Source organism: Anser brachyrhynchus, assembly GCF_964034855.1.
Source record: "Anser brachyrhynchus genome assembly, chromosome: 7".
Taxonomy (NCBI): domain Eukaryota; kingdom Metazoa; phylum Chordata; class Aves; order Anseriformes; family Anatidae; genus Anser; species Anser brachyrhynchus.
Window position 1 is genome coordinate 37,534,174 of NC_137701.1, and position 25,455 is coordinate 37,559,628.

The following is a 25,455-nucleotide window of genomic DNA, read 5'->3' on the forward strand; positions in this document are numbered from 1 at the left end:
AAAAGAAGAGGTGGAGGGCAAGAGGCTTGAATAGTGTAATGAAGAGGATATTAAGGAAAGTTGCAAAGACAGATCAATGAACGTGTCAGTAGCTGCTGATTAGACAGTCACCACAAATTACTTCTTGGGAGGCTCAGATTGGACAGCAGGAAAAATATTTTAGAAAGAATATAGTACAACACCAGAACAGGGGCCTTGAGTGGTTGCAGCATCTCTACACTTGGCAGTTTTCATGACTCAGCTAGACAAAATCACAGGTGACCTCATTTAGCATTGGCAATACTTGAAGTGGTAGATTGGACAAGCCCACTTCCAGAGTTCCCTTCTGATCAACACTTCTGTTATTTTGTGTTAATTTATGTAAGGTTTGAGATGTGTGTCTTTCTGGTATTCAAGGAAAATGTGGCTCTGGTTGATGCACTTTATAGTTGTCAGGTATTGTACACACCCTTACAGTGCTGTTTGATTGGGGGTTTCTTCAATTTTTATCCTAAAGTATTGAGGGGGAGGGGAGAGAAATCAGTTACTAATTTATAGAAATAAGTGATTTTTTAACCATATGGATTCAATTTTGGTAACTGATATTCTGTAAATAAAACAAACTTAGCTTTCTTCAGATTAATACTGTTTTGGCCACTGCCAGATTCAGCCAGTTCAACTTTTGCAAACCATCAATCATCTTTTACTAGTTTTTAATAATTTAACACATTTCATATGTATTATTTTGGCCAAAAAGAAGTTTGGCTTGAAATTTCTTAAGAAATATAGTTGTCCCTGGAAAGGATCACATATCAGTCTTTTACTTAGAGCAGAACATAGATTGCATTCTTATTGAGCAAAATCTGTTGGGTGGATAAAGAAAAGTAGTTAATATATTTATGGTGGGGGTTGTTGCCCCCAGTCTTCCAGAAAAGGTTGGTCTATCAACTAAAAGCATCTCCTACCTGAATATAATTGGCAGTAGGGCAATATGAACCACTGAATAAATACTGAGGGGTAATAATTCTTTGTATGATCTGGGTATACACTGGAAAAGACCAAGAGCAGATTATTGATCGGGATTTAGATTATGGATTTAAGTATCAGACATAAATATTTCAGTTAAATTTTCTTAAAGAAAAGCAATCAAGCCTCTTAATGAATTTATCAGTTATCAAAGTATGTCTTTGGTTTTCAATAAAATGGTACGTACTTTCTACAATGTATTTTTCAAATGGGCTTGGAATGTCTGATTACTACAAATTATCCATATGTATGTAGGATTTGTGTCAGTGCTCCTTATGCCACTGGAGAATGGATTTCCATTGAGTTTTCCCCCGTGGAAATTGTGATTCCGAGTTCCACCATTATTTTTATTTTAAGATAAAATTAGCTATGTTATTATATAGCTTCAAAACTATAGTGTGCTCAAGCATCAGTAGCAGATCTGATTGTTCTATTAATTTTATTATTCTCTAATTAACAGCCAGAGCAGGTTAATAAAGCAGATTTTCTGTATACTTGTTCATTGGGACTCTCCAATATTGCTAAGCTAGCATCTTGTTCATAGGCCAGTTTATGGCTCAGCATAGAACTAAAATGGTTTCCTTAAAACACGCATGCTGTAATTCACATCATCTTGGAGGGGATGAGTTGCACTTGAGCTGTATTTCAATCTTTTAAAAATTGCGAAACCACTGAGCTCCCAGTATGTAGGTGGTACAACATCTGTGTGTTGACATGTGAGGCATCTTTAAAGCTAAGCAAGGTGGAATTCATTGCCTTTGAGTTTTTTGTTTTGTTGTTGTTGTTGTTTTTTCATTTGAAAGATTGTAAATTAATGCAGATGATTTTTTTTTCCTGTAAAACTGCACACTAATTCTAGCCTGAGAAAATTATATGAGATGATACTGAATCTTAAAAAAAAATCAGTAATAAAAACTCTCCAGTTACTTTTCCCTGTGCATCTGATAGGATAAAACAGAGTGAAAAGAAGCACAGTCTCCTGATTTTTCATATGCAAGAGCAATGTTTGTGCCTGACGCAGTTAAATAAGCTCAAGGACTTACATGCACTACAATGGAATTAGTGATTATCTATTTGTTTGTTTTTCTGTTTTTAATAAAAGTAAATAGTGTTGCAGAAGATCTTCTTTTACTTTACTGCAGTAGACTCAGCTAAGTAACTGTCATGAATATCAATGGAAATTGTGGCTTTAATTCACTGGGTATCTCAAGGAAAGCAGGTGCCATCCAATAGCCCATGTATTGTCAGATGTCCAGCGCCTGGAAATTAAATGAGTTTTGCTTTTACGAACACCCACAGTAACCAAGTTGATTTAGGTGCCCAAAGGGAAATTCTGTTGCAAAAATACCAAGAGACACCAAGTAAATTTCATAAAGCAGTGATGCTATGATAATTTTTCCTACTTTTCGTCTGCTGATTTCAAATCTCTTTTAGTGGTGATTAAAAGTTTTCATCTTTTGATTACAATGAAAAGATAACCTGGTTTCTATTGGAAAAGTGTCAATATTGTGAAATCTACTACAGTCTCAATGGCAAGTCAAAATCAACCTCTTGAGCCTATAAGGTGAATTTCTCCAGGTTCTTATTTAAACCTGTTTACAGTGTGCTGGAGGTGAAGCTTGTATTGCCTTTCTCTTCTCTATGCTTACTTAGTGAACAAATGGAGGGTATTATGCTGAAAGGTTCACGTTCTAGGACCTTTTTAAAAAAAGGCATTGTGCTTTTGTTAAACTTCAGTAAAAGACTCGCACCTTTCACCTTACTTTTTCAGCCATGGAAGTTTGGCGCATACCTTTCAAAATGCGTGATGCCTCGCCTGTTTTCCTCCATCAAGTTCTTCTTCGCCGATCATGCTAACTGCACCGTTCGAGCTTCTGCTTAATTGTTCTTTTTAGATAAGCACATTTTACTGTATCCAAGTGCATTACTAACAAGCCACAGGTCTGCACCAGATGGGCAGGTGAAAAAGTGATTATGAGGTGTGTGATGATGGTTCTGTATCCATAATACATTCATCCCAAGGTTCACTCGCGCATCTGTTATGTATGTTGTTTTTCTTTTTTACTAGTACCCTTAGAGATATTTAAGCAGGTGATTCTCTACAACTAAAAGACGATAAAAGAGAAAAAAGTGAACAAGGGGTCTTTAAGGTGGCACTGCAAAGGCAGTGAGACATGCATATTGCTGGTATATGCCCCTCAGTAGCTCATATAAGATTCAAATGAATATAACAGTGTAATCATTTTCATTAGCAGGTTTTGAATTGATACTTGCTTGCATATTAATGCTGATTACCGAGTCTTGAATTTATCAGGGTGTAGCTAAACTGGCTGGTGCCGTTTAGAAGGGAATGAGGTGGGAAGCACGACCTTGCTTTCTCTCCAGTTTACAAAAGACTGGGAGGGCTGGCAAGCCCAGACCCGATCCAGGTGTTTGAATTCCCCAAATATTCATCTGTGCTTCAACTTTCGAATGTCATGTGTCTGGAGAGGGCATTTTAATGGAATGCTTCCCTCCTCAAAGCAGACATAGCCCAAGATTTTAGGAGAAAAAATAAAAAATCTATTGATTTTTAAGGTGTTTTTAATTAAGTTGTGGCTGATAAGCAGCTTGGTGTAAGGCTGCTTCTTTTATGTCCCCGTGTCAGTTATTCATTTGTTTTTATAAAACAACTTTGCAGAAGCGTTAGGGGTGTCTTTGTTTAGTACCAATTACAAAAAAGATTTCATGCAACTGAGATGTTTTCATTTAAAAACATGGAGATAACGCATGCAAATTCTTTATTGAAAATGGGGAAAAGCAGTAAGGTATCCTTGGTTAACTTTTTAGTTATTTAAAAGTAGCTTGTTGGAGATTGAATATTTCTATGTTTCACTAGAGCTTTTAAATATAAAAGAGATATGAGACTATATCTGACACCATCAGGCATATTATATTAAAATTTATGAACAACTTCATCAAAAACCACTTTCCTTCTCCTGCATAGAGACAGATTTGTTCTGACATAAACGTTACATGGCTGGTTGCAGCCTCAGATTAATGCGAAGACCCTGGCGATTCCTTTTAGACGTTATTTTATGAAATAATACCTGTCAGCTGCTGCCTGATCCCAGAAAAGGGGGCAGGTTTTCCAGGTCATCCTGCCATCTGTCAGCTCCCGCTCATCTGTCCCTCCACATTACCACCTGATCTGTGCTAACAGGCCTCGCAGGGAGCCCCGCTTCATTGGCCCGGTGGGAGCCCGGCGCAGAGACTGTGTGAGGACATCACCTGTGATTCCCAGATTTAATTATCACTGAAGTGATGAAGATGTGCACACAGATTGAAATGCTTTTGAATAAATGCATGGCTCCGGATAGTTTTTTTTTTTTTTTTTTTTTTCCCCTCCCGCCTCCCAGTTCGCTTTCCCAGTTCCAACAAAAGCCTTGTTTGGGTTTTTCCGAACGGCCTTGTACAAAGTATACACACGCACACGTATATGCAACACCCGAATTACCGTGTTTAATAATCAAATTAAATGTAAATGTTGCTAGAATCGCCGCACGTGCCCTCTCAGGCAAAATTACCTCCGTTTTGTGCACAGCAAACGCGATTATTTTTCTGAAAAGGCTGCTCGTTGTCAAACTCTAAAGCCGTATTGATCGCTGCTGGATGGGAGAACCAGGTCGCATTGTCAGGCCGGCTCTCTCCCCCTGGGAGGTTGGTGAGGGTGCAGGGGTCCCCCGGGTGCCCTGCCAGGAGGTAACACACGGGCTCACCATGGGGCAGACGGGGGCACCCAAACCCGCCATCGCCGCGCCGCCCCGAAGTCATCACAGGTCTGGGCCTTTTGACTTGAAAGCTGCTTAGGCGGTACGTGGCATTAATTCCCTCCTGTACAAAAATGTGGTTGATAATCACCAGGCTGAGGGAAGGATTTAGGACTAGAACAGCAGATTTCCTCACAGATTACAGCCTAAAACCTAGTTTCTTGGGATAAATCGGGATAATTAACTGTAGTGAAATATGTTACCCTTGTTGATTTGTACCCTTGTGATACTTTTGTGAGGTATGACAGCAGAGAGGTGCTTATGCTGTCACAAGAAGATCTCATTTCCCCCAGCACTATACATCCCCAGGCGTCTGTGTTCATTTTGGGGCTGACACCAAGGCCATGGTGCCTGGATCAGGCCGGGTCTGTCCCCAGAAGCTGCTGGGCCTTGCCCTCCGCCCCATGCCCGGCTGAGTCCGTCTGTCCAAAAATATTTTCAGAAACTTCACGAAAACGGTATTAAGCGATTTTTTTTTTTGAGATATATATCTTTTTAATACGGGGTCCGAGACTTTTCTTTTTGCCAGCATGTTCTCCTCATTAAAGTCCTCATTTACAGGAGTATTAATCACGTTGCTCCTTTTATGAATAAATAGGAACGCTGTGCTTCAGCGGTGCTCCATGCACAGCCGTCCCACAGCCTCCCACAGCGAAGGCACAATCCTTAATATATATCTATATATTTTAACGCTGGTGACGGGGACTTGTCAGGACATAATTTAGGAAGCAGTGGCTGTTAACCGAGATCCTGGAAGAGCCGGTGCAAAGATCTCCAGAGCTGCGGAGCCGCCGTCGGAGCTCAGGCCTGAGGCACCCCGTGCTTTATTTATATCTCACCCCGCTGCTCACCGCGGTTGGGTCAGCTCATTTAATTCAGAGCTCGCTCCTCGGTCGCTGCTTGCTGATGGGGAGCGCGCTGGGTATCGCCGCTCCACGGGGGAACTGGTCGCCCTGTAGCATCTGGGGTCCCTCGAATCAAAGACTTGCATCGCACTGATAGCGTTCATCCTCCCTCCGGTGAGAAAAAGGATAACTTAATGTCACTGCCTTGTTTAATTCAGCCATTCAAGAAAATGAGTGAGGCATTGGAGGGGAGAAACCTGCAGCACCCCAGTGGGTGATAGATGGATAACAGTCATACCCACCCTTGCACAGATGCGAAAAGGATTTGCTAAAGTTTTAACAGGGCTTCAAATAATAATTGTAATAATAATAATAATAATAATAGTAATAAAAATGCATTCAGACTGAAATTCAGACCTGAAGACCACAAGAGCCAGAGTTTCTTTCCGTCTCCTTAAAATTTGCTTTAAAACAGCAACTTTTCATTACTGTAGTTCTGGAGGTTGCCTGCTATTCTCTGAAGGATGGTGTAGACATTTATGAGGCTGCCATTTTTGCTCTAATCCTAAAGTAAAGTTCACATACCATCACAGCAAATGCACTGCCCAGATCTCCAGATGTCCTTGTGTCAAGCAGGCAGCAGACACAACATCCAGTTAATGTATTTTTGTTATAATGGTTATTTTATTTTTTAACGAGCTCTAGTTAAAAACAAGTCATTTATTTACAGACTTTTCCTTTTAAATTTAATTACTTTAAAAACAAACTAAAAAAAACCAAAAAGGTTAATTGCATTCAACTAAAAGAATACAGAAAAATTTTGGAATAGAGAAAATTGCAGGATGCTTTTAATCTGGAAATTTCAAAGAAAAGGTTTTACCAGTGGCCAGTATAAGGAAATAAGAACAGGGTTTACATGCATATGCAAACAAAGCCTAAAAGCAGCGTGTCCAACGATCTCATTTGCTCAAGTTTCAAAACTGCCGTACTTCATTTTCTGTTTGTACAAACCAAATAGCAGAATATTAAGAGTCATTTGAGGTCATAATTAAAGTTCTTTGACATCTGCCTTTTTTTCTATTAGCCACGGCTACCAGATGTCCATGTCATGGGAACTGAAAATTATTAGTCTAATCATGCTTTTAATAAAAAGTAACAGAAACTTGTATGTTTTAGAGTTGCTGAGTGTAAGCTTGCCAGGCTAAAAGAGATTGCAGGGCTGCTTCCCTTTGTTTTTATACTTGTCTGACATTTTTACGTTATTGTTTGCTTTATTGGTGCTGTACTCTATTTTTCAGTCCTGTGGATTACTTAGGCAGTCCAACCCTATTGACAGAGTGAACCGAGTTATATATTTTCATTAAACTGATACCTGCCTGTATTTCAGTCTGCTGTGACTTCCACTGTTTGTTCCTTTACCTGTATATTGGTCAATTTTATTTTATAGGGTAACTGTACTAAAAGCACTATTGTTTTCTGTTGTCTTTATTTCTGCTCACACGCTGCTCTGTGCTTGCTGTATTGATTTGCCTTTTTATACATTACTTTGCTTCTACCGCATTAGCACCCGTTCACCAGCTTAATGTTCACGGCACTATATGGAGTACAGTACATTGGCTTGTTAAATCATTTCCATCATATTAATTTCTACTTATCTGTATAACTGACCTATTTTTACTGTGCCACTTCCATAATTGTCTTTGTTTATCCAAAGCTGGCTGTCCTCCATTGCTATAAGCATCCCTAGCTTTCTGTAGCTCTATTTTTAATGGCTTTTTTTTCAGTCCCCTTCTCTCATGTACCTCAGATTCTTTTTTTTTTCTACATTTTTACTATTCTTTATAATTTAATGCTTAACTTTAATGTTATTAGCTAGTCTTGTGTTTAAACATATACGCTTAACTTTTCTTTTCCCTCTTTGTAACTTGGAGTGATGGCATCTTGATCCAGGACCTTCTTTTAATTTTTCTTTCTGAGACCTCTCTAATTCCTCCTTTGGATGTCATTATCAGCACAGGCTAAGAAACCTGTGTGCTGGGGCTCTGTGTTGTTATACATGGTCAGGTATGTTATAAAGTGTGTTATGTCACTGGAATGTGTCGCTGCTTGATTTGTCGTGGGTGGTCGGAGAGCAGCTCTGTATGGAAGGTCTGCAGTAGGTCTGGTTTTCAGCTGTGGGATGAGATAAAGGGAGCCTTTTGAGCAGAAGTGGGGAGGAGAGGAGCTCTTACCACTCTGTCCTCTCGGCAGCAGGGGATGCCTGGGAGGGACTGGGGATGCAGCACAGTGCCCGAAGCCCCATCCTCTGTGGAGCACGTGGCAGTAGCAGGGATTAAATTGCTTCTGACTTTCTCTGGAAATAGTGGAACGCGATGAGTAGTTGTTTGTATGGACAGAGTTTTAGATGTGATCCTCCCTTTTCGAAAAACTTCTTACTTTGGGATGAGTACTTTTACAATAACATTTTCCTTCTTTTATTTCACTCTCAACTGTTTTTTTGTCAATCTGAAACCATACCTATGTCGGACTGTGAGCAGCTGAACTTTAATCGGTATACAGAGCTTGTATTTATTTGCAGATCGGACTTTCCTCATGTATTTCCAAGGAAAACCTGCTGACTGCCTAGACTGAGCTCTTTGTACCATTCAGACTCCAAACCTGCCATTATTTAACTCTTCGTGTTGCCCCTGGTTCCACTCCCTTCTCGCTTCCCCCAGGCAGTAACATACTGCAATCCTGGTATTACAATACCTTGCTTTTCCGAATGAAAACTCTGCGCTGCTAGCAGATAGCCTGACTGACAGTGTGGATATTTGGGATGTGCGCAACCTACTCAGTTTATATTTCATGATGCAGAAAGGAAATCTGGGTTGCTGATTTTTTTTATTTTTTTTTCCCGGTTCATAAAAATGCAAAATAGCAAATCTAATAAGTTAGGTTTTATGTGTAGTTTGGCCATGAAACAAACTTTTCTGAAATATGTAATGAAAAGTGACATCACACTCATCACTATCCTGTTTTAAATTTAAACTACCCTGCCTTGCATAATCAATTACTTACAGAAAATTGTAAAGCCCTTAACATTCTGAAATGGTTTCTGGCATTTAATTATATAAGATTTTTGACCTGGCTAGGCAGATAATGTTAACACAGCTTTAATACTAAACAAGACTGAACATGTGTGTGCTTGACTTTTATTAAACTCCTACTGAAGAAACAGATTAATTGGAGGCTGATTCATTGGTGAACAGGCGTTAAAGACAGAAGGACCTTCTCACATTTTGTTCTGTTACCCAGGCTTATGCCATCTCAGGTTGGCAAGGAGATCCCAACTGTAGTGTTTTGAAATGTAACTGAAAGAAATTTTAGAATAACAGGTGCAAAAAAAAAAAAAAAAAAAAAAAGGAAGAAAAGAAAAAAAAACCTCTACACACAAAAAAAAGGAAAAAGAAAAGTGAGCCATTTTTGAAATGCTGATCTGATCCCTTCCTATTGTGTCTTGCCAAATGACCACCTGACACCTTACTGACACAGGTATTGCCCAGATAGGTTTTCATTAATAATGTTAAAAGTGTAAATGGGATCACGGGAACCAGCATCTGTCGTGATGATTTCCTGCATGATTATTACTTCTTCCCCCTCCGAACAATTTTTAAGAAGATGTGTACAAGCTGTGATTAAACCACTTCAGATTAAGCTCAAAGTAAATTGAAAAAGTCCTTCCTAAAGCTCTCATTTAACAGCGCTTTACGTCCATCTGTAAAATCAGAGCTCTGCTTGCGAGCACCCCCTGTACAGCCCACTTCCCACAAGGTAGCGGAGGTTAAAAATAAAATAGCAAGAAATCCAGGGCAAAGCACATGCAAGATTAACAGGGTGAAAGTACTGTAGTGGATAGCTGTTTCCTTCTGTCTGAGCTCCTCGTTCTGCCGCACCAGCCCCAGTCTGGAAATGTAACACTGGCACTTTTGCACAGAGCGGTTTGTTAGCGATAGCTATTTGGGAATTCAATTCAGCACCCGCACTTGATTATTGCTGACATTTCTTTTCGTAATACTAGGAAAGATCGTGTGTGTAAACAGATTTTTTGCGTGAGCTAGGTCGTGGGCAATTTGGACATCTGAACCTGAAACTCGAGAGAAAACGTGCTTGCTTCTGTGGTGTATTTGTGCAATTCGAAAAGCAGGTCTAATCTGAGAGATTCAGCTGTGCCCTTTGGTAGCTTCAGGTGGCTGTTGCCGATTTACGGGTGTCTGTGAGGAGCGGGAGACTCTTGTGGCTTTATTTGGTTCTTGTGAGAAAGTGGGAGAAATGAAATTACTTTGACAATTACCCATTGAGCTTTTCACTTCATTCAAATCTGAAACGCAGTGCTGAAGTTGGCGAGTGGGTGTGCAAGGGAGAAGCAAAACAACAAAAACACGTAGTATAAATCCAGGCTACATGTTTGCACAGTCCCCTGCAAATTAAAATCTCCGCATTTATTAAAGTTGTGCATTTTGAAATCATATGTTCCTCTGTCTTCATTACTCCTGAACATTAAAGATACTGGTGAAAATTAACCTCTGATGTAAATCACGTGGAGTCACACACATTATGTGGCTTGATTTATGAAATCGTTTGGTCTGTTATGCTCTATGAATGTTTATTTTACCCTTACAATCCCAAATTGTGGAAATTAAATACCATAATGAAATTGTGAGCTAAACTGCATTCTCTTTTGGGTTTATATGTACACTTATGCTTATTATTGTGCAGCAAGAGCAAAAAATATTTGGGGAATTATTGTTACAGCTGTTTCCAGGATTAAGGGTAAAATACCTTCTTTTTTATGCATCAGTTATTGGTTCATTATAACCGACATTCCACAGGTAAAAAACATCAAACCCTAAATTGAAAGCGCTTGGAAATAAAAACAAAATAAAATAAATAAAAGGAATGTATTTAAAATAAGGTTCTTATCTAATGTTATAGCTCAGCATATTTTCTGTCTTGCTAAATATAATTTATGAACTGATTTTTCAGCTGTATGTATTAAATCCCTGAGCTGGATTACAAAAATTTAATATAAAATACAATACATGTACAGCCAGTTTAAGCAAGGTATCTCAATGGCTATATAGCATAATAAACTTTCTTCATATTTTCCTTGCAACGGCTGATTTCTGATTTTTCTAGTGCAGGAGAACTGAAGCACAATAGCTGAAAGGTGAACTTTTTTGTATTTCAACATTCCCAGCCTGGTAAAGCTGTTCCGCTTGCTACATGATGTTATAAATATCAAGATTAGTTTCTTCTAAAATTACCAGTGCCAGCTGCATTCAGTTTCCCATGTTATATAGTATTTTGTTACCAGTGTTCTCAGTTTAGTGAGAGGGTTTTAAAAATCAAATTAGTCACAAAAATCTTCAATATTAAAATATGTTTACATGTTTCCCATATATTTTAAATATTGCACATAAATCCATTTGCCTTGCTGTCAAGTATATCCATTGCTACGGCAGTTCTCCCAGTCTTTTAGCCCAACGTGCTACCACACTAACAATAACCACTTTAATTTCTTCTGTGGTGCTCAGCACCTACGATTTAGATAACTGACAATCATTAAATTGTCTTTGGCAGTGGCTGGTATATGTATTTTGCATACGTGTGGGCATAAATCTACGGTGCTGTATTTTGACCTCAGTGGCAGAGCATATATATTATACGTATTCTTACGGCTCTCGTTGAATCATGAGCTCTATTAGTACTGCACCAGAAAGTGGCAGTTTCTGCTCTCCTGAAGTCCTTACAAAATCTTGCTTTGAACCTGGGTGTATTTAAGTTCTTCAGCTGACATCATTTCAGTCTGGGAATATGACATACGGCCACTAATCCAGGATTAATTGAGCACTTATGTGCAGTACAAAACATTCTTTATGTATTGACAAATATTTCTAAAAAATGGATTGGTATTTTTGCTGTTAATTGTTTCATTACTGACCTTTACCTCTGTAGACATATGCAGTTTTCGTTTTTTTGGGTGAGACTTTCAAAATATTTTTTTTTTAAGTGTCCAATGCTCAGTGTTAGCAGTGACATTTTTACAGTCTATTCAGAAGCATATATTTCAGTCTTTTGTATCTCATTTCTTTCTATTTATTTAAAACAACTTAGCATGGAAAATCTTGCAGATTTAAGTGACAGTGATGATGTACAATATGCATAAAATGAGCCCGTCCCTACCCATGGTGTGTATTGCTAGGGACTCCATTGCAATATTTACAGTTAAACTAAACTTTTTCAAATGAAGCAAAATTGCATTTGTTTTGCAGATTTGCTCATCATTAAATGTGAAACATTTCACATTTGTCTTTTTGAGTAATTGGCTTTTTAAAATGATAAGGTGCTCTGAACACTTGTTATGTGGATAGGTCTGACGTTGTATCCCAGAAATCCATATGCCATACAGACAGAACAGAAGAAAGATATTCACAAGCATGTCACAGATTGGACTGAAGCAAGCCAAAAACCAAAGTGCCATGGCATTAACAATAGCACCAGATTTACTGTCACGATTGCAATCTGTGCTGTATCATAGACAGAAGGAGAACTTTTGATAGGTAACACCTCAGTGTTTTTTAAATCTTTTTGGCAAATTATCATTTTCATTATATTTTTGCCTGCCATATAATATTATTATAATGGTACTAAATCACACACACACATATACACACGCGCAAAGTTTATTAGCCCTCAACAAAAGGGCTGATTTATGTTCCTTTCTAAGTACTCCACGACAAAAAGGAAGATATTTTACTAAATATTAGCACACATTTTAAGACAAATCGTCCCCAAAAGTAGATGTGGTTTTCCAGCATGCATTAAAGTTAATGAAATGTGAGTTAATAAAGTCTTAGTAATAAAGGTACAGAAAGAAACCATGCACACCACGGAGAGCTCAACAGCTTGCTCAGAAGATTCCAAAGTTTGAAGGCGGTAAAGATGCAGGATTAGGAGGAAATCATTTTTTTCTGGGGTTCAATCAAATTACCTGTGTTTTCCCATCAAAAGTATGTAGACATTTCTTTTTGACCATAAAATCATACATTTTCTTCTAGTGTTAAAAAAAAAAAAAAAAAAAAAAACTGCATAAAGCAGATTTGGCAATACCATAATTCATGTTGAGCTCTGATAAGTGCTGAAAAAGATTTACAAACTCACAGCTTGACACGGAGCCCACATGTTGGGTAGTGTGGAGGAAAAGCTCTAGAAATACTACACAGAGCTTCCTGGCAGCAAACAGAGAAACATCAGTCAATTGTTTTTCTTAATTGAAAGCCACCTTGGGACCTTGTTGAAAATAACGTATCTGCCTATCTTTTCTGCTGTTCAAATTACCTGGCTGGGGGAGTTGTCCTGGGGCTATTCACAATAGGCTTTATAGTGAAAGAAAAACACTGAAATTCTCACTTCATCCATATATAAATTATAGATTTGAAGCATGCTTCACATAGGTAGCAAATGAGAAGCATAAGAGCACAGACAAACCTACCTAAACACGAGTCCGGATGCCGCTACCTTCTTTGCACTGGAAAATACTTTTTTATATACTTTTTTTCGATTATCCCGTTCTGCAAGTCTTCATCACGGGTATCGCCCTTGTCTGAAATTGCTGGGACTACTTGTGTGAGAAACGGTTGCTTGCATAATTTTAGCTCTCTACGTTTTGTACTTAAAACTCTATTGGCAGCGCAGTTGGTGCTTGATATTCTTCAAAATGTTTCAAAGTTTACAGTGGTGCCGCTGGTGTGTTTTGCACTCACTGCCATAAAATATCGTGTTGCCACAAAATGTTGTGGGAGCTTAATTTAAATACCATGAGCTGCGCTCTCCTGACTGGAGCCTAGTGAAAATCAGGAATTGATTAAAATTTTGATTCAGACAAAGAGTGGTAAATTTCCAAAAACTTTTTCTCCCCGCCCCCCCCCCCCTTTTTTTTTTCTCCCTCTCCCCAGTTTCGAAAGGTTTGGCTAAGCAAATGCGTTTTTAAGTTCACTCTAACTTGAGTGTAGTATCTAAACATATCTCCAGCCTCCAATCTGACTGATGCATACATCTCTGGAGATGAATCATTATTAGCAAGAGCTCCGTTTCCACTTTACTGGGCTGCTCTTGCAACAGCACTGCCCTTCTTAGAGCTACAGGGTGTTTTTTTGTAGGCAGGGAGCACATGTAAAGGGGTTATGGGTGGAAAAGGGGAGATCTTTTTAATAGTGGTGATGTAGTGGTGAGTGCTGGCGTGTGCTTTTACTTTTTTGTCCCCCAGGCTTGAGGGTATGTGCAGGTACTTGACATTTTCCTGCTCCCAGACTCAGTATTTAATACTCCCAGTATTTTTTGGCTCTGTATTTCTCCAGGATGGGCAAAGTGAGATAATCCTCAGAAAAACCTAATTGCAACTTTCCTACCTGCTCATAGTAGCTTTGCTGCCTCTCTGATCTTCACTAGCAGAGTCACTAATTTCTTTGAACAAGTTTCCCATCTAATAATTAGCAGGCTTAAAGCCTGTAACTAGCTCTGCGTACATGCAAATGTGTTTTTGGAGTGTTTGTGTAGATTTAAGGGCATTGTTTCATTGTAAAATAGAAAGTGGAGCTTTTACTCACATAGGGGCTGTAGTCCTAAATAAGAGAAGGATCCGCAGTGACTTCCTAAATTTATTTAATTTTGCTGTACTTTTGTCGTTACACACTGTATTTGGGATCTTTTTAAAGAAGAGAAATAACACTTTCAAACCTGTATCAAATCAAATGGGTTAGAGGATTTACCTCAACCTGTCTCGTCTTCCTTCCGTGGTCAATGGAGGAATGGTTTCAATTCAGAAATGAAAGGCATTTGTAAACAGATCCTTTTTCAACTTTAGCGGGCACCGCTCAACTCCCATTATATTGATATAATGATACTTCAAGATAAATAAAGAAATTTGTGACTTTAGCAGTGTAAATAAAGAGAAAGGCATTAGGATTAAAATGGGTACCATTCATACTCTGTATGACAGCTCGGAGGACTCTAGCAGAAGAGTAACCAATGCAGTGAAAAATAATAAACTGTGATTGCTATTTAACGCCGCAGCTTTTCACAGTAGCTCAGCACGAAGTTATTTAGCACAGGTGTTTCTGTAAGTCTGATACATTGGGAAAATTCACAAGGTTCTCCGTCTCTCTTGCTCTGTGTCGGCTGTGAAAGTTGGTCCTGTGATGCAGCGAACGGGTTTCTAGGAGGAAACCGAGCATGTAGGCAAATGAGCAAGTTCAAACGTAGGAAATGATCTAGATTCATTTTCCTGGTTGCTAATTTTTGTAATGCATGACAGTAGTGAGGTGAATGACCTGTCATCGAGCAAAAGGAGTGAAAAATGGGAATGAGTTATCATTCAGATATGAGCGTGAAGCTGGGATCCCATTCTGTCCCTCGATAAAGGCAGCTTTCCCAAGGAGTGCAGAGCTATCAGAGCTCTTTCTTTGTTAAGTGAGAGCTTTGATAAATATTCACCTATTTTAACATTTCTCACTACTTTGTTTGGATATGGTGTATTTCTGTGCATTTCAACACAGCGTTCCACTCTGTGTGTGTTTGCAGTCAAGTAAGAGATGAAATGGTATAATTGAATTTCTAAACACCTCAAACTCTCAGCAATTTATTTTTTTTGGTCTTTTAATTCTCAAGTTCTGACAGTATCTAATTTATGGCTTAATTCTTTCTAAGGTCATCTTCTAAATGACTGACTTCTAGTTAATCTTAGATATTATAAGCTTGGCTGTGACAGGGAATCAGTTCATCTGTTCTCAGAAGGAGATGGGTGAGCTGTGAGGGAGGTTGGCAACTGAAGACTCAGAGTTTAGGTGAAGACTACGTATAATTTCTTAGGTAGTTATGATTTTTCTCTCAGTTTTTCAAGCTGATCTGGCAGTGTCTTGACTATTATAACCAAAGATAAATACATATCATATTCTTTTTCTGACACTGTGTTCTTCAAGGAGATAAAATTACCACTTTGGGTTCGCTTATAGTGAAAGTACATCAGTTCCCCATCAGGTGGGATTCGTGTTGGTGGTGGTGGTTCTTTGTTTGTTTTGCTTTCTCTAATTCCTTAATAATCCGTTCTCTTCACTCAGGAGGGCTAGAAGATTTGGCTTCCTTTTGCAGTGGGGTTTATACGTGATAGCTAACTTTGTTGCTTGTGGTTCTGCTGTTAATTTACATGCAGCTCTTACTGACTGTCACTAACATAGCTTTTGTTCCCTAAAATATTCACTCCGTGAATAAATATAACTTTTCTGCTATTTTTGCTCTGACTGATTTGCTCATTTCAGTCTTGTGACTGAAAACAGTGCGAGTGCTCGTGTTCTGGAAGTTGCATGGTGCTTAATGAAGTACCTTGCTGAATCAGGGCTACCGCGTTCCAGCAGATGAAAGCAAAGCACATAAGAAGCTGTACTGCCAGGTTTGGCTTTGAATGTTTTTCTTTTAATCAAATTTTAGACTTATTAGCATAGCGGATCATAGTTTTGCAAAACAAACAAAAGCTTTCAGTCTTATTCTGAAAGTGTTTGGAAGTGTTAATGTAATTGGTTCTGTTTATAGTTCAAACTCACTTATACATCTCCGCTCACAGGCACAAGTAACAGAGAGTCAGCTCTTCTAGCTCAGGTCTAATGAGCAAGTGCCCCAAACCACTGGGAAGTAACTTCTCGGTTTCGTTTGTCACTCTCAAGAATCTGATAACATTCTGAATTACTTCAGTGGCAGGGGAGCGGTGTAAGGATTAGGATAAGGGTGGGATTGTAATAAAAGGTAACATAACACTTTCAGGAACTAAAATCCAAAGTTCCAGTTTCCCTAAGACTTTCCCTTTTGCCTGACAGATTAAAATATAACTTACTGACTGGATGTCACTTTTTAATTGCCATTTGGTTGGATGAGAGTGATAGTGCATCTGGTGTCTGTACCAAGGTGGTGGGAAGGGCAGGGGTCTGTGTGGAGGTGCTCTGGTCATAGCCCTCCTGTATCTGCAGTTCATGTTGCTGGATAAGCACGAGTCTCCTGGCACATGCACAGGGCTTGGATTAATATTCAGTGATGACATCTTTGGACAAGGGGGCCATAATGCGTTTTAAAACACTATTTATTTCTCTGTCATGTGTACTGTACATTTATTAGTGACAAGAAGCGGAGCAACAATCACAGTGTTGCAGGACTCCAGATAAATATGGTCTCATGATTATGGTGTGGAGGACTCAAAACCCAAATACCCAACCATTTCTGTGCCTGATAATTTTGTATATTTTTAGCTTCTCTTATATTTAGATTCCTAAGGTCCTGAAAGAGCTGTCACCCCAAACCTGCATTTGGCTATACTGCATCATCCCAAAGCTTGTGACAGGGAAGCATACCAGGCTTTCAGACACAGCATATTTAGAAAAGAAGGACTGAGTCTGCCAAATTCCCAAAACCACTTCCCAATTCCCCTCACGAATAGCAGGAAATTACTTATTATCAGTGGGTAATTCAACCACAAACGTTATTGATTATCCAACCTCAATCTTTACAGTCTTGATGGCCAAATATTTTGCAATCATTCTCTCTATTTAAAACTAGAAGATGTGATTTGTATTTTGGAAAAATTGAGTTTTTCAATTTTTCTGCTTGCCACATCACATTGTGGTGCATCCCTCCAGTGGGATGCATCCCTCCAGTGTGATGGCCAGAGGCTTGAATGACAGATGTCAAAGTGTACACCATGCTCTAACACATGAGAAAAGCCTATGTTATTCAGAAATTTCAGATACTTGTAAAAATTATACATATTTTTATAATAAAGTCTGTATCTTTTAACGTTTGGCACTTGGTATATCCTGGTCCATACTGTTAACTCAAAGACCTAGACAGAAGGTGCATGTTTCTAATAATATTTTTCTAATTCTACATGTATTTATTAAAAACCAATACATTGCATAATTGATTGCTGTGCATTGGCTTGTTTGTGAACTACATAGTCAAGTATTTCAGTAGTTTTTCACCCAATTACTGCTAGATGGATAAATTCAGTTACTGTACAAAATTCACCAAGTTCTGAGCTATATTCTCTTTTCCTAGAAAAGCTCCCCTTAGACGCCTATTGTGAAAAGATAATTTTGGTTATGTGATATTTTTAAATAACATTTTGAGTAACCTTCTGTCATTACTACTCTACTACTTAGAAGAGCATATAAATTTAAAGGCCAATGCATTTTCAGTGCTGTCAGTGAAGCTCCAGAATATCTGAAGAAAAAAATCCAGGATCCTCCAACAGTAGAAAACTGGTTTGCAACTATCATGGGAATATGGAGATATGCAAAATTCATTTTTTGGATTGCAGGAATTTCTTATTACAAAAAAAAAAAAAAAAAAGAAGATATTATTCTTTGAATGAAACAGTCTCCATACTATCTAGTCTGTGATGCCACTTATATAAAATAACATGACCTTCAAATAAAAATAAAATTAAAAAAACAAAAACTGTAAGGGTTCATAGTCTATAAGCCTTTTAGGAACTGGTTGTGAAGAATCCATATTCTTCAATACCTAGCTGAGTACTGCATGTATGGTATTGCCTGTGAAAATTTTTAACCATTTTTTGAATCCTTAGAAACTACAGAGCTCAGCTAGGTGATAAAAATGTATGGGCAATATTTGCTGTTGATATATGTGCAAATATTGTCCATACATCATCCTTTCTATTAAAACGCTAAATATTTTTTGTAGTGTAAATCTTTTCAGTTGCTGTAGTCAGTTTTTCTTAGATGGATATAATAGCCTTATTGAAACCATTTTTAGTCACGCTTAGCTTTTCCTAATATTTATGTACAAATAAAAACGGATGGAGGAAACCCAAAGATGCTGTGCATTGTTCGCTCCCTGCATGCAAGGAGAGATGATAACCATTATATTTTCCTCCCTACAACACTTAGGAACTTGACACAGCTGGCAGAGTGTATGTTCAGATCGTGGACCAACTTTGATGTTTTACATTGTTATTAAACAGTAGCTGGCATGGCCGTGTAGCAGCAGGATATTACACTTACCGTTCAGTAGACCTGTTTTTATAGAAAAGGACCTCCTGCCTCCTTGCCCCAGGCCACAAAACCCTCTACGGCAGAGATGGTGTTTTGGATCTCTAGCAGTAGGAGGATTCTTGTGTTGTCTTACTGGCTTTTGGCAAGTTAATAAAATAACGTAAACAGCTAATTTTGGAAAATGACCGCATGTTCTCCATGCTCAGTATATAGAAAGGCTCTGAGTCAGAAAAAAAAAATTATAAATAAAAGAAATCCGAATGAAAAGGACATGGTAAATATAACAATGAAAAATCCCATTCAATAGTGCTGTTTCATGTCTAAGAGATGCTTTATTCAACAGCAGGTATCAATCCCCACAAGTAACATCTGCTATCAGAGGATTTGCAGGTACACCTTTGTTCACTGCTAACTGAATTTGTGTCAGTATTATAATTCAGCAGATTTCTGCTTTTCACTCAAACCAGGATTAGCATTGACTTGGGCTGGAGGGCATTCAAGCTGCTGTTCTTCTTTTAGCTATATTTCTCTGTAAACATCTAATTGTTTCAAAAAGTGATGTACAGTATGCAAAAACCTGAATTCAATGCAAATAAGTCTGCGCAGCTCTAAAGTTAACAGGTGTTCTCATTAGTGTAAGTAGACAAGGAACGATTCTTGAATGTTTTATAAACACTTATAATCATGGCCAAATACATTACTGTAAGTATAAAGATACTTATAGCAACATCTCTTTTTTCTTATTGTGCAATCTCAGCACTTATTAATAGGAGACATGTGTCAGTAAATGAAATACTCAAAGCCAGTGCTGGCTTCTGCCTGCAAATAATGTAGCTGTAAAATGCTCTGCTACTGATGAATAAATTTCTTGCTAAAATAAGAGTCAACGAAATGAAATCTTTACACATAGCACATATATATTTTAAATATATATCTTTGCTTTTACTGAAACTAGAGCATTCATTCTCCCTTTGATTTTTTTGTTTGTTACAGGGACTTATCACGTTGAGTCTCTCTCACATATATCATAAAGTGTTATAACGTGCATATAAAATTGGACAGGAGGACCATTCATCACTAGGTCTTGTCCAGCTGGTAAAACTAAGAAAGACAGGGACTTCTCTAGGAAACCATTGCCAATATCTCTGTATGTGGCTGGGTAATATATGGCTTCAGATTGCAAAGGCAATAACAGTAAAATATTACCCCAAGGAGAAAAGTAGCTTGCAGTAGGTATTCATGCAGTGCCTTTAGTCTTCGTCTGTGGACTAAATGCACAATTGTCTATTCCCCTACTTCCTGCTATGCACAGACGTGACTGAGTTGTGTCTTAATTATTCTCTCTTGCTTTTCAGCTATAAGCCAGTTTTGGGGGTACATCTTTCTTGCTTCCCATGTCTGCAGTGACTTCCATCTCCTCTCACTTTGACCTAATACCTGGAGGGCACCTGTCCGTTTGCTCCAGCGGTGTGGGGCTGGAGCAGTGGGCGGTACGGGCGTCTGAGGTGGTCGTCTTCTGCCTGCCTCAGATTTTCATTTTCTGCCCTTTGCCCTCCTCTGGAGTAAACCTCTGGTTTGTAGAAGCAAATCCAAGAAGTCAGACTTTATCTCATGTAGGGGATAATACCAGCATAGCAGATCAGTATAAATACTTCTCAGTGTATTCCTTGGATGCTTAGCAGAAAACACTTGCTCTTCCATTCCTTTTCCTTCTATCAAACAGCACACGTTTTAATTTTCATACATTTGTAAGGGAAGGAAGAAATAAGACCTGAACTGGTGGGTGAAAAGGGGAGAATGCCCACCCATTGCTTGAAAGCAGTGGAAGCATCCCGGTGCCCTCTGGCAGAGCACTGGACCTCTCCCCTCTAGGGAGGCTCCTTGGACTCTCCAGTCTAATCTCCTCTTCAAGCCCAAGGAGGAGGTTTGGTCTGTTGGGGCCTAATCAGCTTTAATCATGACCTCCTTTCTGTTGAGTGTCTTCCTTACAAACGGTATAAATCACTTCTTCTGCTTCTGAGATTCTACACAGGCATGCAGGAAGGGAAGAGATTTGCCTTATAATGCAGAGAGAAGACCCGATTCTCTCCTCACTAATATCAGTGCAATTCAATAAGAATTGGTATATACTATGAGTTCATTGCACAGCAGAAGGGAAGCATTAGGCTCAGAGATCTTTTTTTCTTCCTAACAGTCCCAGAGTTCATTATTTTACTGCTATTGTCTGTTGAAGAGCTCAGTCCTAGAAATTCACCAGGGAAAAAAAAAAAAAAAAGAAAAAAAGAAATTTGCTCATCACTGGTGCAATACAGTTTCATTAAAAAAAAATAATGTTATTTTGTGGAAGTTTGTCCCTAGAATTCAGACTGTTGAATCCACTTCAGAGCCATCAGTATATATACCCCAAACATTAGATTAAATTCATTTAAAAAAAAAATAAAATTATTTGTGTAAGCTGGTTACTTTGGGACTGTGACCCCATGAAGGTTTCCAGAGAATGGACGTGCAAATCAGTCACGCCACAAGGCAAGACAATTGAAGACATATCTTGTAAACATCTGGCAGCGATTGGTCTTACAGTTGCTAATAGTGTGGAAGTTGTGAAAACACAGGATCTGTTTGTTGCCTCTTTGCAATGCTTGGTTTTCACAGTAATTTTTACAGAGTCAGAAGAAACAGGGTAATTATAACATAAGGTTCAACATCTTTAGATATGTAGAACATTTTCTGTTGCTTAAAACAAATATTCCCAAAGAAAGTATAAAACATTTTTCTGACTTGCAAAGTTTTTGCAGTCTATCATTTAAATTACTTAAATAAAGGGAGCTTTACTACTCCCAAAAGCTGAGAATATAACACCCGCCATGCATATTAGCTTGATCTTTTTGACAGACCAGAAAAGTGTTTGTGTGTGCCAATTAAAACAAAAATGGATCCCCAGTGGCTTGTTCCTCACACAACTTCTGAAGACTGCTATCATTGTATGCTGGGGTAACCCTGGATAAGGCGGCTATCCAAAGTAAACAAACTTTTCAAAACTTTCATGACAGATGGGGGTTACAAATGCATTTTAATAAGAGAGTTGCCAAAGCAACTTTTTTGCAATCAGCATATATTTACTTAACATCTAGCAACATTGGGAACACAAGGCAGATACTTTCTCACAAAATGTTTTAACAAATATCATTTTTTTGGAAACATTGGTTGAAGACCTTTTCTTCCAAGCTGATATTTCCCCCTCATTTCAATGTTAACTTTGCTCGACGTGCAAAGGACTGCTAGATTGGTAAAGCCAGACTGTAACGTGAGACAGACAATCTGCTTGATAATGAAATTTCTTTGGTAGTTGTAAACATCCTAGAGTCCTTTAAGTAACTTAACTATCAGCATAAACATGACTACCTCCGCTGGAGAAGCTGAATCATATCACGGATATGTGATGCAGTATGGATATAATGCAGCTGAATAACAATCCTTTTGTTTTCTTTTATTTGCATTTCTTGAATATTAGAATCTCAGCTCAATACAGTGCAGCACAGAGAGATATTTTATTTATCGTCTCTGCTGCTCCGTCTTTCAGCATAAACATGGCCAAGAGACTGGATTATCTGTGAGAAAGAATTTGAGATCAACTTCCAGAAACGCAGTTTGACTTTTGACATGTTTTTAAAAACTTACATATCTCTGTCCCTGTTTAATTCAAGTCCAGTTAATTAAACCACTAAGGAGCACAGTGTCTCCCAACTTTAATTAATTTTATTTCTGCTGTGGGTGTGGACACATGAGTTTCTATGTTTTATGCATTTATTCTCAAGCTATATTATATTCTAAAGATTATTTTTTTAAAGAACATTTAGAAAAGGAAAGTGAAAATTCCCAGTTTAATTTCTTTCTTTTTTTTTTTTTTTTAATTAATTAATTTACTTTTAATACCAACCCTAGTGTCTGGCATGCAGATGGAGTGTGCCGTGCCCTGTGTTAAGTAGACTGGGTGGCCAGACCCCATCCTGAAAAAAATATCTCAGGAAAGTAGAGGAAAAACCTAGATTCCTCTCTTTTATGGGAATCAGGATGGTTAACATGATCAGAAGAAAAACTTGCAAGAAGCAAGGTGAGATGAAGGGAGCAGTGGGAAGGGGGAAGAGTGTTAGCTTTCGAGCTAGAAATGCTCCAGCGATTCACATTTCCTTTTTTCCTACATATATCAAGGGCAGCAATCCCCATGCACAGTGCAACAAGAGGAACACATTTTATTGAGCTTCTGCATGCAGAGGTATCTGTCAATCCAAGTTTAAATCACGTAGTGTTTATCACAAGCTGTGGAACTCCCGGGTGACATCAAAATTTAGGTTTTCTGCACTGGATTCTGCACTGGATTTAGCATTTTTGTAGGGTTTCCATGGTCCAGAAGTGTCCAATAATCCATTGCCGAACTGTTGGGGTGAGTTATTCGAAGACCTACCTCAACAATCCGTGATTTTTTCAGGATGTCCCACGTTCAGAGGGAGTTGAGTGATCTCTTGTTTCAGTATTTGGCTGAAATAAGAACTGCGTGGTGGTTTCTTGGTGGCCATATGTGAGCCATACACGAGCTGTACGTGAACCATACACTTCCCAAGCTGCTCACTCCATGCTCTTTCATTGCAGGGGAGAGACTCCGAAGTGTTTTTGCTGCATTTCTCCTTCCCTGTAGGGTTCTCCACTTCCTGTATTAAAGTTTGTGCTCGGCATTGTCTGAAAATAGTTAATCACTGCAAATAATAGTTGCAGTCACCAGAGATGCATAAGTACACTTTGAAGTGAGTGAATCAATAATACGGTTTTGTATTTTTGTTTTGCTGTGTGAATTTTTCGCCCTTTTCGATATCTCCATAGAGTGCCTATCAGTAGGATTGCTAAAATTGCCTCCATCCCTGTTCTGCAGCTAAAACAAATGTAAGAAACAAATGTGTCTGTAGAAATGTGTAGTGGTAAAGAACCAGGGGGATGCCGTGAAGGATGGTTTTATCACAGCAGTGCAATAGTCCCTGGTCTGACGTTTGTAGGAAAACTATGGACAAAAGCCCCTGGGCTTATTCCATGACACTTTTATGTGTTCTGCTGGTGTGGGAGTGCTAGGAAAGGGGAGAATCTCTGAGATAAAACATAAAAAAGAGGTGAGCCAAGTGAGCTGTAAAGGTTTGGAAGTCCTGGAGAAACGCAGCCATGCGTGGCATGTAGCATGTCCAAGAGCACAACCTAGCACAGGAAAAATGTAGGGTTTGTAGGATTTTTAGGAACCTTTGATCCTGGATAGGATCCAGGGTATTTATGTATTGTAATGGTATTGAAAAAAATACAGTATCAGAGCTATATAGGCATTGTTTTGTTTAGAAACATAGGATCTTGTTGCTTACAACCTACGGTGACATGCAAAGCAAGCCCACCCTGCCATTTGCAGCTGTATAAGATGACAAGAGAAATCCGTAGTAAGCCACAAGTAGGGTATTACAAAAAATTGTTTCACACCTGCCTGCTACTTTCCACACTTTGCTGGCAGCTTGGCAGGGCACTGAATTTAACACACATTTACCTGCGGTGAGCTGATATTCGCAGATGGTCAATGCCGAACAGCAGGACTAGAGCTCATTGTAAAACTGCTCAGGAGGAAGGATTCAGCCTGTGAAGGGATTTTCCAAGGTACTATAGCAAGAAAGAAGGAGTCCTGGAGTCCTGCCCCCACTCTAAGCAAGTCGAAGGGCACACCCTTTGAAAACAAGAGGGCTGGTGCCAGTTGTCCTTCCTCGTGTATTTAGTGCTGACAGCGGCATCCCGATTCTGCCTGGTAAGGTCATGCTAATTCCGGACTGTAGCCCTTGCAAAAATGATGTGAGAGGGATTTCAGGAAATATTGAAATAAATGAAGCACCTGGCACAATGGAGACTGGCAGCTCTATCTAGAGCACTTAATTTTCTTTCTCTTTTTTATTTTATTTTATTTGTCTTCCATTTTTTCTCCAGTCCCTCTGTTTATTTCAGCAGTGTCTGTTACAGGGACGGAGTGTTAGCACGCCTTAATATTGAAAAATTTATGCTTGTTGTTAGTTATACATCATTTAGGGCTGTGATCATAAATTGTTCAATCACAAGGTTTACTCAAAGCTAGCATTCTTTACTGATGTCTTTTCCCAAGGGTGTTGAAAATTCGATTGTTCAAAGTGCAAATATGGTTTAGCAATCCCTTCCAAGAACCATTTATCAGAAATCCTAAGGAGGTAATATATAAAAGTGGGATAGGAAACCTGCACATTAAATGGGATTTACCAGCCAAAGCCTTTGGAACTGCTTTCCTGTGAATGACTGGAATGGAGCAGAACAAAGTCAATTACTGACTGTAATTAAGGAGTGGATGCATTTAAACTGTAGAGAGCAGTAGCAGTCTTCTTGAAACTGTCTAGTTACTCTGAAGATTAGTCTGAGGAAAGAAAGAAAAGGACTTGAACTATATCTTACAGAAAGTATATTTTAAATGAATTCTCTTCCCTCAGTGCTATGATCTGTTTTTACAGATTTGCTCATAAAACACTGATAATATATGATTATCAAAATAACACATTCAGACAAAGAAACTTTCAACATGTATTTTGCTTTGGTCTTGTTAGTAATGGAGTATCTCTTTTGCATATCATACAGTACAAATGTTTATGCAGTGCTGAATGC

The 25,455-nt window shown here is 38.6% G+C and overlaps 1 protein-coding gene and 1 long non-coding RNA gene across 6 annotated transcripts in view; one reads left to right on the forward strand and one right to left on the reverse strand.

The window, feature by feature from the left end:
• The window catches only part of ARHGAP15 (Rho GTPase activating protein 15), a 331,850-nt gene that overhangs the window by 143,576 nt on the left and 162,819 nt on the right, over positions 1 to 25,455 (forward strand). The gene's annotated exons all lie outside the window — the stretch shown is intronic.
• Positions 4,334 to 24,577, reverse strand: LOC308198125. Its single transcript, XR_013953645.1, has 2 exons — positions 13,194 to 24,577; positions 4,334 to 5,828 (listed from the first exon to the last, which is right to left on the reverse strand). It is a non-coding gene; the product is annotated as an uncharacterized lncRNA (long non-coding RNA).